The sequence below is a fragment of the Bemisia tabaci genome, chromosome 7 (assembly GCF_918797505.1).
Source record: "Bemisia tabaci chromosome 7, PGI_BMITA_v3".
NCBI lineage: Eukaryota > Metazoa > Arthropoda > Insecta > Hemiptera > Aleyrodidae > Bemisia > Bemisia tabaci.
The window spans coordinates 7,860,021-7,873,340 of record NC_092799.1 but is presented as its reverse complement, the minus strand read 5'-3'; the positions used below and the strand labels follow the sequence as shown (position 1 = coordinate 7,873,340).

Here is a 13,320-nt window from a genome sequence, read left to right as displayed (position 1 = left end):
CGCTTGTGATACTTTGGCCGGAGGTGAAGATTCGTACTCCGGATTTCACTCGAGATCTTAAATTGTGCGACTTTCGTCTTACGAATCACGCTCCTAAAACTGGATATTTTATCGTCAAAGTGGGCACCCCCGCGAACATCTGATGTATAAGAAGAAGAATAAGAAAGTCGGGAGCGTGAGACGGCGGGGGCGGGGCGGGGGCGGACGGCGGGTAACGGGGGCTGAAACGGAGAGAGAGAAACAGATAGAAAGATACTTTATAAGTAGAATAAATCGCGTGCCCGAGCTCAGCTTAAATCTAACCTGGAAAGCAGTTTAGTCTACTATTGTGGTTCTTTACAGCTCGTCATCCGTCTCCGTGAGCTCGCCCGCGCGCCAGACACGCCGTACCGTTTACTCCGTATAACATCCGCAAATTCCGTTACGTAAACTCCGTTAAATCCGTAGATTCCCTAAATTTGTTAGACCACATGCGGAAATCACCCTCGGAAAAACTTATCTTGGCTGCGCTAGACAAGTTGTTTCATATGTTTCTCGACACAACAGAGCAATAAAAACTCCTCGTTAACACCGTAAATTCCGTAAGTTCCGCCAATTTCATCAAGTCCGTGAATTTCGCTCGATACGCAAAATTACATCGAAAATTCCCTCCCCCAAGCAGAACAAATCCTCACCTCCAGTGGCTTGAATTTTGGATTTGAATACCGACACAGGGAAGAACTTTTGTGGAATTGTGAAGAAATTACACCTCGATTTTGAGGATGGTCGCATTTAACGTAAGAAATATCCAATTTTCTTCCAATCCTATACGGAACAACAGCTCTAATTTACAATTGTAAGAAATAAAAATAAAGCCACTGGTCAGCAACTGCGAACAGTCATGAGGCATCTCTAATAGAGCTGTGGTTTTGAATACCATCACCGCGAATTTCATTTCTAAAAACTTAGGACGAATACACGGTGCATTTCACGTGAGAATTCCTAAAAAAATTTTCATACTTTCCACCAAAAACCAACTCTTATCTATTGTTCTACAGCACTTAAATCTCCGACGGAATAAAAACCGGCTTTGAACATTAGGCGATGCTTGAATCTTGCAATCGGTTTTTGAAACCCTCTTGACTACACGCAGAATTTTTTAGAATCCATATCATGGGTCTCTCTAGAGATTTTAATACCAGAGATACAGTAGGAAGCAACCCACGGGTTAGGTTAAGCAAAAATCAACGCTTTCCAACGATCAAAATGCATACCCTAACTATAGCTCGGCTGTAGTGAAAAAAGGCCGGCTCACAAGTTGCCAAGACATTGCTGCCAACAAACACGCCAAAAAGTCTTCCAAACGGTAAGTGGACTTTGATTTTATTTCATTTCCTCACATACTTCCGTAACTTGGGTCCGTGAAGTTTCCATTTTCATCTGCGTGCGAATGTTATTGCATATTACCACAAATGTGCTTTGTGCGGAAAAGATATTCTGCCGGAAAACAGAATAATTGGGGGGCTTGGAGGACAGGGCGCATCAGTGCAGTTTTTGCTATTTTGAGAGATAGATGTTCGAAGTTTTGAAATTACATGGATCCTTATGGCGGAAAGGAAGTTCAAACTGACTTTTTAATGCTTAAAAAATGGACTTTAGGAGCGTATTTTTCACAGAATACGCAGTACAACTAGTTTCACTTGAAATCATTGATGTTCCAATTTTTTCAAAAACTGCACTTATGCGCCATGTCCTCAAAGCCCTTCAATTATCCTCTGCATTGAAAAGCAAATACTGGGGTGACGACATATTGCGCGTAAATTTTCTATCCAGAAATATATTGAATGCAACTTTTGCAAAGGATGTACACTCAGATTATATCAACAATAGCTTAGAGCAGAAGAGTCGTAACCAATATATTTAAAAAATCGAGCTATGCACTTTTTCAGTATGCTTAGGCTTAGGAAAGGCTCCGTGTAGAACTGTAAAAACAAGTCGGTTGTGTTATCGCAGGGGTAATATCGGAACACGCGATATTTTAGAAACCCAACCACACATTTTTACGGTGAACTCACGAATAACTAACAACGAAAGTTGAGTGATCCGATGCGCAATGCGTCTACGAACATGATGGACAGGCAAATCGCCTTCAAAAAGTGGGTATGCAATCAGCACGTCGCAAGAGTACGTTTAGTTGTATCTCTCTCCTGGGTACCGACACGGCGCGGCACGTGGCAAGTGACTAAGAACTGACTACAAGGAAACTGAGCAAGAGAAACATGTTATTTCGATCTCGGGGCTCCAAAATGTTCGCATTTTTTGTTCTTGAAGTCCTGCCTCATTTATCCGGGAAGATAAACCAGACACTTTTCAACGTAATTTCTAGAAAGTATTATTAAAAAAGGAACAATACAAGAAAAACAGATGCAATACGCAATATTTTTTGAAGTTATGATAATTAATCATCTTTAAATAAATGATGGTACAATAAAGCTGCACTTTTTAAAAAGTAAGATACATTGCTTCGTAATAATTTTACCATCTATATGCAAGGTTGCATTAGTTGACGGAAGTTGGTAATTTATTTCGCCTCATTAAAGTATCGAAAAATTGGTAAAAATTTTATAATGATACAGCTCGGGTTATCATGGTAACGTGAAAACAATCTGCAAAATTATTTTCTGTCTTTACATGTTAATTGAAATATTATCATGAGAGACACCAATGAAAGAATCGTTCACATTTGGGTCATTAAATACGTCAAGAGCACGAATTCTACTTGAATAGCGCGAATGTTGCCGAAGAACGTAGTATCCTTGTGAAAAGCTTGCTGATTATAAGGTGCAAAATTTCCAGAAATTTTGAAGGAATAAACTGTTATCGAATTTGTAGCGCAAATTATTGAAGGCACTTAAGATTGAAAAAAAACAAAAACAATGCGTTTCAGACTTGGAAGAGCATTTTAAAGGTTCATAACAAAAGATTGCACCGGAAAAAAAAAACGCATCGGATCTAGAGTCCAGACTCTTAAAAACATCGACAAGAAAAAATACTCTTGATTCAATCAGATTTAAGCTTAAATCAAGAACCAAGCCTCTTAATTTGAGCGGATTTCCTTTTGATATAAGCTTAATTCTGATTGAATCAAGAGTCCTTTTTCTTGTCAATGTTTTCAAGAGTCTGGACTCTAAATGTAGTGTGTTATTTTTTCCCAGTGTGGGCCTGTTGCAAACTACAGTTAGAGCAAAAGAGGAGTGAACCTTACGGTAAATGGCTCAAAAATCACGATGAGTGCATTTAAAAAGTCTGAAATACACGCTTAACTTCACAATCTGCGTGAAAATTATGCGTTTCTTTAAGCTTCCCGCTTCAGAAGCGATATTACGGCACAGGTGTACATTTCGTAAAGAGGAATCATTCCATCCAACCCTTGCGCACTAGGATGCTACGTACGCATTATTTAACATGCTTGACGTATCCGTGCGCAAATTGTGAGGAAGTAAGATTGTCTTTATCAACGCAAGACAATGCAAATATGACACGCCAATTGATAAAATCCCGTCTGGTCACGTCTCTTCTGGCAGGTTGGCGTGGGCCATATTGAATATCGACGGTGAAACTACCAAACCACGTATCTCGGTTTGCGACGTCGCAGACTTCCTGTCATACTTTATTTTTTAAATGAAAAACTACTTAACATCCAGTCTTGAAAATTTCTGTGATTTTTCCTCTTTGCGCGGAGAAAATTCCGTGAAAATTTTAAGGAATGATATTGATTTGGTCTACTTCAAAAAAATAAAATGTGAGCGTAGATTTTTAAACACCGCAAACGAGATACGTGGTTTGGTAGTTTCACCGTCGATATTGTGAAGCCTCGTAATGCGCAAGGGTTGGATGGAACGATTTCTCTGTCGAAATGTTCACCTATGCCGTAATATACTTTTTGAGGCGGGAAGCTTAAAAAACGCATGTTTCTTAGACGGATTGAGAAGTTAGGAGTGTATTTCAGACTTTTCCGATTTGTTCATAGTGGTTTTTGAGCTAATATCTATAGGAGACAACTGTTCTTTTTACTCTAGCTGAATCTTGCAACAGACCCTTTGTACAAGGCAGAAAAATATTAAGTATTGTGTCATCGCGATCCTGGTTAACTCCATGGAAGTCCGCCCTCGTAGTTCTTTGATTACGACAATTTAAGCATCTATCTCTAGTTTTTGACGGAAAAAATGAGTAAAACAAGGATATCGAGGTTTTTTAATAGCTTATTGCCCAAGTCGGGTGATAAAAATGATGTCGAAAAGAATTGTTTTGTGAATAAACTTAACTACATAGAACTTGGTCTCTGTAATGCTTGATCAGTATTTGATTTGGCTTTTATGTCACCTTAAAGCAAGAAAACCCATAGTAGTGTTGACAAAATCGTAAAAACGATATTTTTCAGTAATTCAATCGATTTTCACAATCTGAGTGGAAATGAAGACTGGAATACCCGTATTTTTAAGAAATGCATGGATAATTTTCTCCACTGTTGTTAGTATTTAAACGTTGTCCGCATTCGACTCGACCTGGAGCAGGCTATTACTGAGAAGTTATGTATAGATGATCGTTTTGCGTGGTGCTGTCGAAAAGAATGATAATTTAATGAGAAACTTAATTCCAATGAATTTAGGCTTACTTCTTATATTCAAATTGATCTCCCTCATCATTCATAACACATCGTATCATCGCTCCTCCGACGTAAGAGCGTATCTCGATTTCCACTTGAACCCTGTTGCCCAGCAAGGTCAAATAATATGATTTTTATCGACTTTTCAGCCATTTATGCTAATATTTTGAGAGGCTTGGCAGTCGCGTGAAAAATTCGGCCTCCGCAGCCTCCTGAGGAAATACCTTTTCAAAATGAAGGGGTTTCCTATGCACCATCACTATTCATCGAGAAATTGACTCGAGAAATCATATTACTCGCTAAGCTACGTTCTGTTACTCTGTTGGTTGGGTTTTTAAATGATGCAACTATTCGGCCTCCACGGACACTCTAAGAAGTATCTTCTCACGATGAAGGCGTTTCTAATGCCTCGTCACTCTTCACAGCGACTTGTTATGTTGACCGGTTATGTTGAATTGTAAATAATGGGAATTCTCTAAAACGGTGTCGGCGCATAATGCTTCGATCGACAAAATTCGATCGATTCACGGATTCGCCCATCGATTCATAGAGCTAGTGATCGATTCACGGATTGGTCGACCAATTCACGAAATTCTCGATCGATGCACGGGTTTTGTTCATCAATTCACGGGTTTGTCGGTGGATTCATGGAAATTGACCGTAAAACGCCGATCGGTTCACGTTTTGTTGTTCGGATTGATTCATGTCGATCGAATCAACACCAATTTTTTCAATCATTCGTTGATCCAATCTGTGTGGAACGGTTCAAGTCGATCGATTCGCGATTTTATTTCGACGTATTTATGCTAAAAAGAACCAGAGACGGGTCGGAAAGAAGGAGTGTGCTCTTTGGTTCAGGTTAAAGAAACGGAATTATAGAGCACCAGTCCGCCGTGGTAAGGAAAAACATCTTAAGAACCATCAGGCGTTGCCAAATTTCCTTGGATAAAACACGACTTTCCCAGTAAACTTATGAATATTTTTCTTCCAATTTTTCAGATAATTTTGTTCGCAATTTTACATAAGGTTCCTGAGAATTTCTCGGAAAAATATTCATAAATTTCCTTAAAAATAAACACATTAGTGAAGGAAATTTGGCAACTCTCGAATGTCATTCACAGCAGCAGTGACGTCAAAGTCGACGACGGGGACAACAAGATTGCCGGTGGGGCACTTTAACTCATGAGCTCTGTCAACAACGCTCTTGTGACATGCCCAGGGCTTTTGAGTTAGCATATTTTGCCGCTTAGTTCCTTCTGATGTAGTTTCAAAGCCCATACTTCTCCATTTTGCTATAAGGAATTACTCCTACTTTTACATTGCTTTTATTCAGCTTTCACGAGCGCATCCCATCTTTCGGTTATAGGACATTTCGTCAACGATTTTTTGTCCGCGCACCTGTTTTTTCCAGTAACTTACGCCCACGCGTTTTTTCGGCACGGAGGTTTTGGTCCACGTGCCAATTGAGACCCAAAGTTAATTGGTCCACGTGTAAATTCAAACAACATTTGCTCACGACGTTTTTGGATGAAATATGTAGAATGTCTCGGAGGAATGAGGGTGGTTTTTTTTTTTTTTTTTTTTTTTTTTTTTGATCAATCGGAGTGAGATTTTTGGTAAAATTGAGGGAGCGTCAATTCCAATAGACAAAACTCACTAAAACTCTCTACATCTCTTTGGTGCAATAGGACTTTATCATCTTTCAAGAAATTCCCACCTTGTTATACTTGAACCGGATAAACCTCTATATTTGTCTCAGCTAAAGACTCTTACATTTTTCCTGTGTGTGAATAAGTATCTTGATTTATTTTGCGAGGAAAGATCTATACTTTTAAAGGATGCCTGTCATTCTTAATACATTCAATTTCGTATAATACTGTGCAACACCTCTGTTTTGAAATAGTTGCTTCAGGCGCCGCCGCACGTCGGGCGTAGCGCGAATCGCGCATTGGCGCCTACAAACCTAAGTGGATACTTCAAGCATTGTGCAATGCGTGAAGTATCCACTTAGATTTGTAGGTGCCAGTGAGCCTGTCACGCTGGCAGCACGCCGTTCCGCTTTGTTAGGCTCTGATATTTAAACTCGCACAGTCAGCGTTTTTTAACTGATGATTTTGAAATGTTTTCACACTCTGCATTGATTATTCTCATTTAAATTGATGGGAAAAAATGTACCAATTTATCAAAGGAGAGTAATAATATAGTGTGTTTTTTAAATATTGGTGGTTCCGTGTCAAATTCAATGATTTCCAAGGCACTTTAATTTTTTATTTTACATTTTGTGCTTTTACTGTGCTGCAGCGAGGTGCACGCGCAACCAAGCGCTCAATATTTGACGTATTTGACTCTAAAAGATCGATGTACAAATGGGTTAAAACTAAAAATTGCGCGCTTCTTGGTTTTTTCCTCTTTTATTCATTTTTGCAGTTTCTGTCGGCACAACTGCGGCTCATTGAGATTAATGTCGCTTGGAAAAGGTTTTACAAATATTTGTCACGCGTTTTAAGAATATAAATGTTTTCAAAATGAAGTAATAATTTCGTAAAGAAAAAATTAAACAAATAAAAAAGTACCTATACATGTATAAGGTATATTGTACATCGAATATTTTAAGGATAGAAATAAAACCATATATTCACCAATGACAATTTAAAAAGATGAATCAAAAGGAGAAAGTAACTTTTCATTTAGAAAATGAGCAACCATAACAACACTTCCTTCTCTCTCAATTTCCCATTTCCATATTGTCAATACAATTTTACATACCGACTAAAATATAACGCTTGGTCCAAGTCACTGTTGCTTATTTTACGTGTGGGCGTAAACGACTGGACAAAAAAGGGTGCGCGGGCAAAAAATCGTTGACAAAATGTCCTGAAACTCATCTTTCACACCCGTCCAGAGGCGAAGCGTGATTGAGCGATCATCTATTTTTCCCCAATTGAAGCCACAGTAAAGAATCGATTCTTACGGTATTCGGCCGTGCCAAGGAAAAACGACGCATGAGCCTTCAGGCGTTGCCAAATTTCCTTCGTTCAATCACGAATTCCCAAGAAAATTAATGCATATTTTCCTTCCAATGTCTCAGATAATTTTGTTCGTAATTTGATCTAAAAAGTCTGGAAATTTCAAGGAAAAATATTCATAATTGTCCTCAAAAATTAAATTTTCTTGGAGGAAATCTCGAATGCTCATGCGGCGTTCTTCCTTAGCACGGCAGTATAAGTAGCAAACCTTCTGTTTGTCGATCCTTTTGTTTAGGTTGAAATGGCAGATCAATCGATATATCGTCACCTTCCAGGCAAAGTATCACAAGCGCCATGCGACGTTTTAAAATTTCCGCCGCCATTTTATTTCTTTACTGAGAAATTGTTGGTTGAATCTGTTTGGAAATTTCACTAAATTTTATCGGCAGCACAAAGAAAATTCAGTGAAATTTTCGGACAGCTTCGTTGAAAAATTTCTCCGTAAAAAAATAAAATGGCGGCGGAAATTTTTAAACGTCGCATGGCGCTTGTGATACTTTGCCTGGAAGGTGACGATATCGCAAAGCAAGCCACGCCACTGCATTCGTTTTAATTCCTTTTAAGCATAGTCACGTCCATTTTTCGATCGACTTGAGTCGATCGAATCCCCTCCGGAATATTGAGCTCAGTCATTTAGGGACACACAAGCTCGTACTCTGCCGTGCTAAGGAAGAACGCCGTATGAGCCTTCTGACGTTGCCAAATTTCCTTTGATTAAATAAGCATTTCTTGATAAACTTATGAACATTTTTCTTCCAATTTTTCACATAATTTTGTTCGCAATTCCACCTAAAGTTCCTGAAAATTTCAAGGAAAAATACTCGTAACTTTCACCGGGAAAAAAAAACACATTGGATCTAGAGTCCAGACTCTTAAAAACATCGACAAGAAAAAATACTCTTGATTCAATCAGATTTAAGCTTAAATCCGATTGAATCAAGAGTATTTTTTCTTGTCAATATTTTCAAGAGTCTGGACTCTAGATCCAATGTGTTTTTTTTCCAGTGTTCATAACTTTCCTCAAAAATATACATTTTATCCAAGGAAATTCGGCAACTCTTGAAAGTTCATACGGCGTTTTTCCTTAGCGCACGGCAGTATTAAAGGATGGGGTAACGAGCGATCGGTATCAACGTGTCGAGCGAATTAATGTAACGTCAAGTTAATTGAACGGGACGAAATTGAAGGAGAGCTGATCGGAGTCAGCCGTTTCGGAGACATGAGATGTCCCCGGAGCCGGGACGCGAGGGCAGCCGAGAATCGATAATCCGTAATTCACTTGAGTAAGGATACAAGGGAGTTTACACAAAAGTAAAATAAACGTCAATCCACACAATAGACGGCCCTGTTCTGCATTTTACGATAAAAACTTGAGGAGGAGCCACCAATCATGGGGCGACACGCTGCATACATCAAGTCTGGCTTCCGTTCGGTTGACCCACTATCTCCGATCCGAGCGACGAGACTTCCTCTCGCTGTCTTCCGATCGCGGGTGGTGACAACTCTCCGGAGGCTACCCTCAAACTTAATCGAATCTACTGCATTTCCCAATTAGCGATTACTCTTTCACTCTCGTTTTAGATAGAGTCCCTTTATACTGAGAGTCAAGACAATGTGAATCCATTTTTGATTGGTTCCCCTATTTTAGGCCTTCACAGTGTCACAAACGGGAATAAAGATTACATTTTTGCCGATTGCAAAGATTATAATCTGGAATGGACCAAGGAATTATGGGTTCGGCAAGGAACAAACGGAATGAGAGAAGGAACGGAGAGAGGAATTTGAGAATGAGCCGATCAAAGATTACGAAAAACGTTCAATTTCTGTAATCTTTATTCCCGTTAGTGACTCCATGGGGGGTGTTGTCTTGACTCTCAGTATAAAGGGACTCTAGAGGCTACCCTCAAACTTAATCGAATCTACTGCATTTCCCAATTAGCAATTACTCTTTCACGCTCGTTTTAGAAACAACGCACGTATGTGGTACCGAATCATGTATCCCGGTATGCGACGTTGCAGACTTCCTACCATACCTTATTTTTTAAATGGAGAGCAACCCAAAGTCCATTTTTGGAAACGAGAGTCCCTTTATACTAGAGAGTTAGACTACTTATAGCAACTAGCTAGATGCTAAAATGACGACTTCATTCACACGTGGTCATAAAAAACGCGAGACGCAACAAATTCTGGCGACTTCTTCGGAAAAATTGACGGTGTTCCATTGATTTTAATAGCAACGCCAGGATACAACTATTCGTGCTCGTGGGACGTCCGTATTGCACACACGCAAAATTGCAGGCACTTTGACTTTCTTGACTGCACCGCTTGCCTGCAACTATTCGGGTTAAAGGAACGCTCGTTTTGTTCATACAATCGTGTTAACCATGAAATGCCGCGAATTTAGGAGAATTGAGAGTCGTTACAGCGTTGCCAAAAAGTGCGATTTAAATAAGCAATTTAAAAGGCGAAAATAAGATATTGAAACTAGAGTCCCTTTATACTGAGAGTTTAGACAACACCCCCTCATAGAGTCACAAACGGGAATAAAGATTACACAAATTGGACGTTTTTCGTAATCTTTGATCGGCTCATTCTCAAATTCCTTTTACTGTTCCTTCTCTGATTCCGTTTGTTCCTTGTCGAACCCGTAATTCCTCGGTCCATTCCAGATTATAATCTTCGCAATTGGTGAAAATGCAATCTTCATTCTCGTTTGTGATCTCAAATGTAACTATATAAACGAGGCATCATACCTTATTTGTCCTTAATATTTTAATATATTTCTAAGATAATTTTTTCTAAAACTTGAGAAATGAATTGGACTAATGTAATAAAAAGAACTTGTTAAATAAATAAATAATAAAAAAAAAAAAATTCTCGTTTGTGACACTGTGGAGGTCTAAATACGGTAACCAGTCAGAAATGGATTCACATTGTCTTAACTCTCAGTATGAAGGGACTCCATCACAAACTTTCGAGATTTTTCTTTTTTGTACGAGGCAAATTCTGAGGACACCTCAAGCAGTAATGTTAATTTTTTATCCTTTTAAAAAAGCAGGAGCAGAGATATTAAAACACTGCAAACAAGACACGTGCTTCGGAGTTTCACCGCCAATGTGATTTTAATGTTCTAATGCAAAAAGATATATATATTAGATCGAATTTTGTCGACCGAAGCGTCACGCGGCGACACCCTTTTTGAGAAATCACATCATTTACAATTCAACGTAACAAGTATACATATTAATGACAAGCGATTTTGCGACAAGTTGCTGTGAAAAGTGATGAGGCATTAGAAACGCCTTCATCGTGAGAAGATACTTCCTAGAGTGGCCGCGGAGGCCGAATAGTTGCATCATTTGAAAACCCAGTCAACAGTGTAACAGAACGTAGCTTAGCGAGTAATACGATTTCTCGAGTCGATTTCTCGATGAAGAGTGGCGACGCATATAAAACGCCTTCATTTTGAAAAGGTACTTCCTAAGGAGGCTGCGGAGGCCGAATTTTTGGCATGACAACCAAGTCACTCGAAAATTGGCAAGAATGGCTGAAAAGTTGATAAAAATCATGTCAATCGATCCTGCTAGGGGCTCCTCACAAAAGCATAATACATCTTTTACTCTCTTCATCTGCTATAAAAAGAATCTCCGAGATCTGAAAGCCCAATCTTACACAAAAAAAAAGTAACGGGCTCTACTGCCGTGCTAAGGAAAAACGCTGTAGCCTTGTTTGCATATCAAGTTGCATACCAAGACGCAGCCACTGCTCCATTGTTTGTGTTCTATAACCAATTAAATCATGATTCGAAATTACAGGATTCATCTCAGAAATGGCCAAAAAAAATCCCCATTTTAAGGCACGGATATTATCACCGTGTTGACATGACGCGCGCCAATTCAATTTACATGATTCAAAGATTACTTAACACGTGTTGAGCGAACGTCAACTAATAAAATAAGCTCCCGCTGACACTCACACACCCTCAATAAATACTCACACATTCTCGCGATGACGAGGCGGACACGAAGGCATTTTCCTCGCCATTAAACCAGCGTTGCCTGACTTATCAGCCATTAATATTAATTAATTTTCAGGTTTTAATGTCCCTCCTCTCGGGTCGACGTATTTGACTGACCCGCTCGGTCTCTAGTCAAAAACGTCCATCCGAGTGGAGGAAAATCGTAATTTCAAAAATCGAAATCTATGGCGTTTATGGAAAAAGTAGACCATATTTTAATACAGAGTTGGTGATTTCGCCGTATGCGATAAAATCAGCATAAAACTGAAATTCGAATCACAGATAGTAAGCAGCGCATCCGAGCACGACATGGGGACCGTTAAAGTATTACATAACGCAAATGGGGTGGGGGTTTTGGGCCAGCGTTGCGGTGCGTTACAAGGGAAGGAGGGGGTGAAGCCCAGCCTTACGTGACAAATCCAAACCGAGGAGGGGGGGTTGGAAAAAACGTGTAAAAAATTGAAAATCCCACCCTTTTTTTAAATATTGGGGGAGGGGATCAGGCAAGCGTTACGTAACTCAAAAGGGGGGTGTAGGGATGCGTTACGAGGGGGAGGGTGGGATTAAAAATCGGAAAAAGAGCGTTACGAAATACTTGAACGGGCCCATACTGAGTTCAACACACCATGGCAAAATCACCTGCTCAAACTAAAGGACGTGTGCGTCAAACCGCAATCCGTCAGTAGTATCCCAAGCGGCATTTTTCAACGGAAAAATCGGCGTCGATTTGATCGACATGAATCACAACCGTGAATCAATCGACAAAATCCGCGAGTCGATCGGCAAGCCCATGAATCGACCGATAAATCCGTTAATCAATCGAATAAGCCCGTGAGTCAATCGAAAAACCCCATGAATCAATCGAAAAAACCGTGAATCGATCAACGAACTTGTGAATCGGTCGAATTTGGTCGATCGAATCGATCTCGAAAGGTCCGTGTTTTTTTCCAACCGATTTATGTCGATCGAATCCAAACCTTCCAGTCTAAACCAACAAAACGCGATTCTCTGGTTAGCGCAACTAACCCATCGAAAAAAAATTTCAATTTTTTTCCCTCCCTTGGAGGATGACAATACTTCCTCTCTACCCTAGGGGAGCGAGGAAGTAAAAATCTATCGCGGAGACTTGGTGACGCTGTGGAAGCACGAGACATGCCACCACTGCACCGCAGTCGTTTACCGGATCCTTAGACTAATTCAACCTGACTCCCTCGTAATTAAAGCCGCTCAGCCGGCTTCGATGATAAAAATTTAGTTGCATTGTCAAAAAGTTTGCGACGAGCTAATCTGCCGTGCAGGAAAAAGACCGTAAGAACGTTCGAATGTTGCCAAATTTCCCCTGGTAAAATATGTTCTTGACGCAAGGTACGGGTATCAATGACCAAAGTGCGAAATCGCGTACCTCCATTGCGATGTTTCTAAATTGCCAAACATTTACTTAATCTTTTGATAGACAATTCAATTCATTGATACTACAAATGAACTATTTCTCGAAGAATCTAAAAATTGACCCCTAAACTTCCCGGTTTTTATCTAAATTGGCACATTATGGACAGAAAAAACCCTCAATTTGAACGTTCACGTTCGAGAGAAACGTGTCCATTCCACGGAAGATACCCGCGGTATTATTT

General features: G+C 39.8%; 1 protein-coding gene across 1 annotated transcript in view; it reads left to right on the top strand.

The window, feature by feature from the left end:
* Positions 1-272: 272 nt before the first annotated feature.
* LOC109032700 (probable tubulin polyglutamylase TTLL2) overlaps positions 273-13,320 on the top strand; it is a 44,812-nt gene continuing 31,764 nt past the window's right edge. Inside the window, 1 exon segment of the mRNA XM_072302472.1 lies at positions 273-1,345. The gene's annotated coding sequence lies outside the window, so the exon portion shown is untranslated.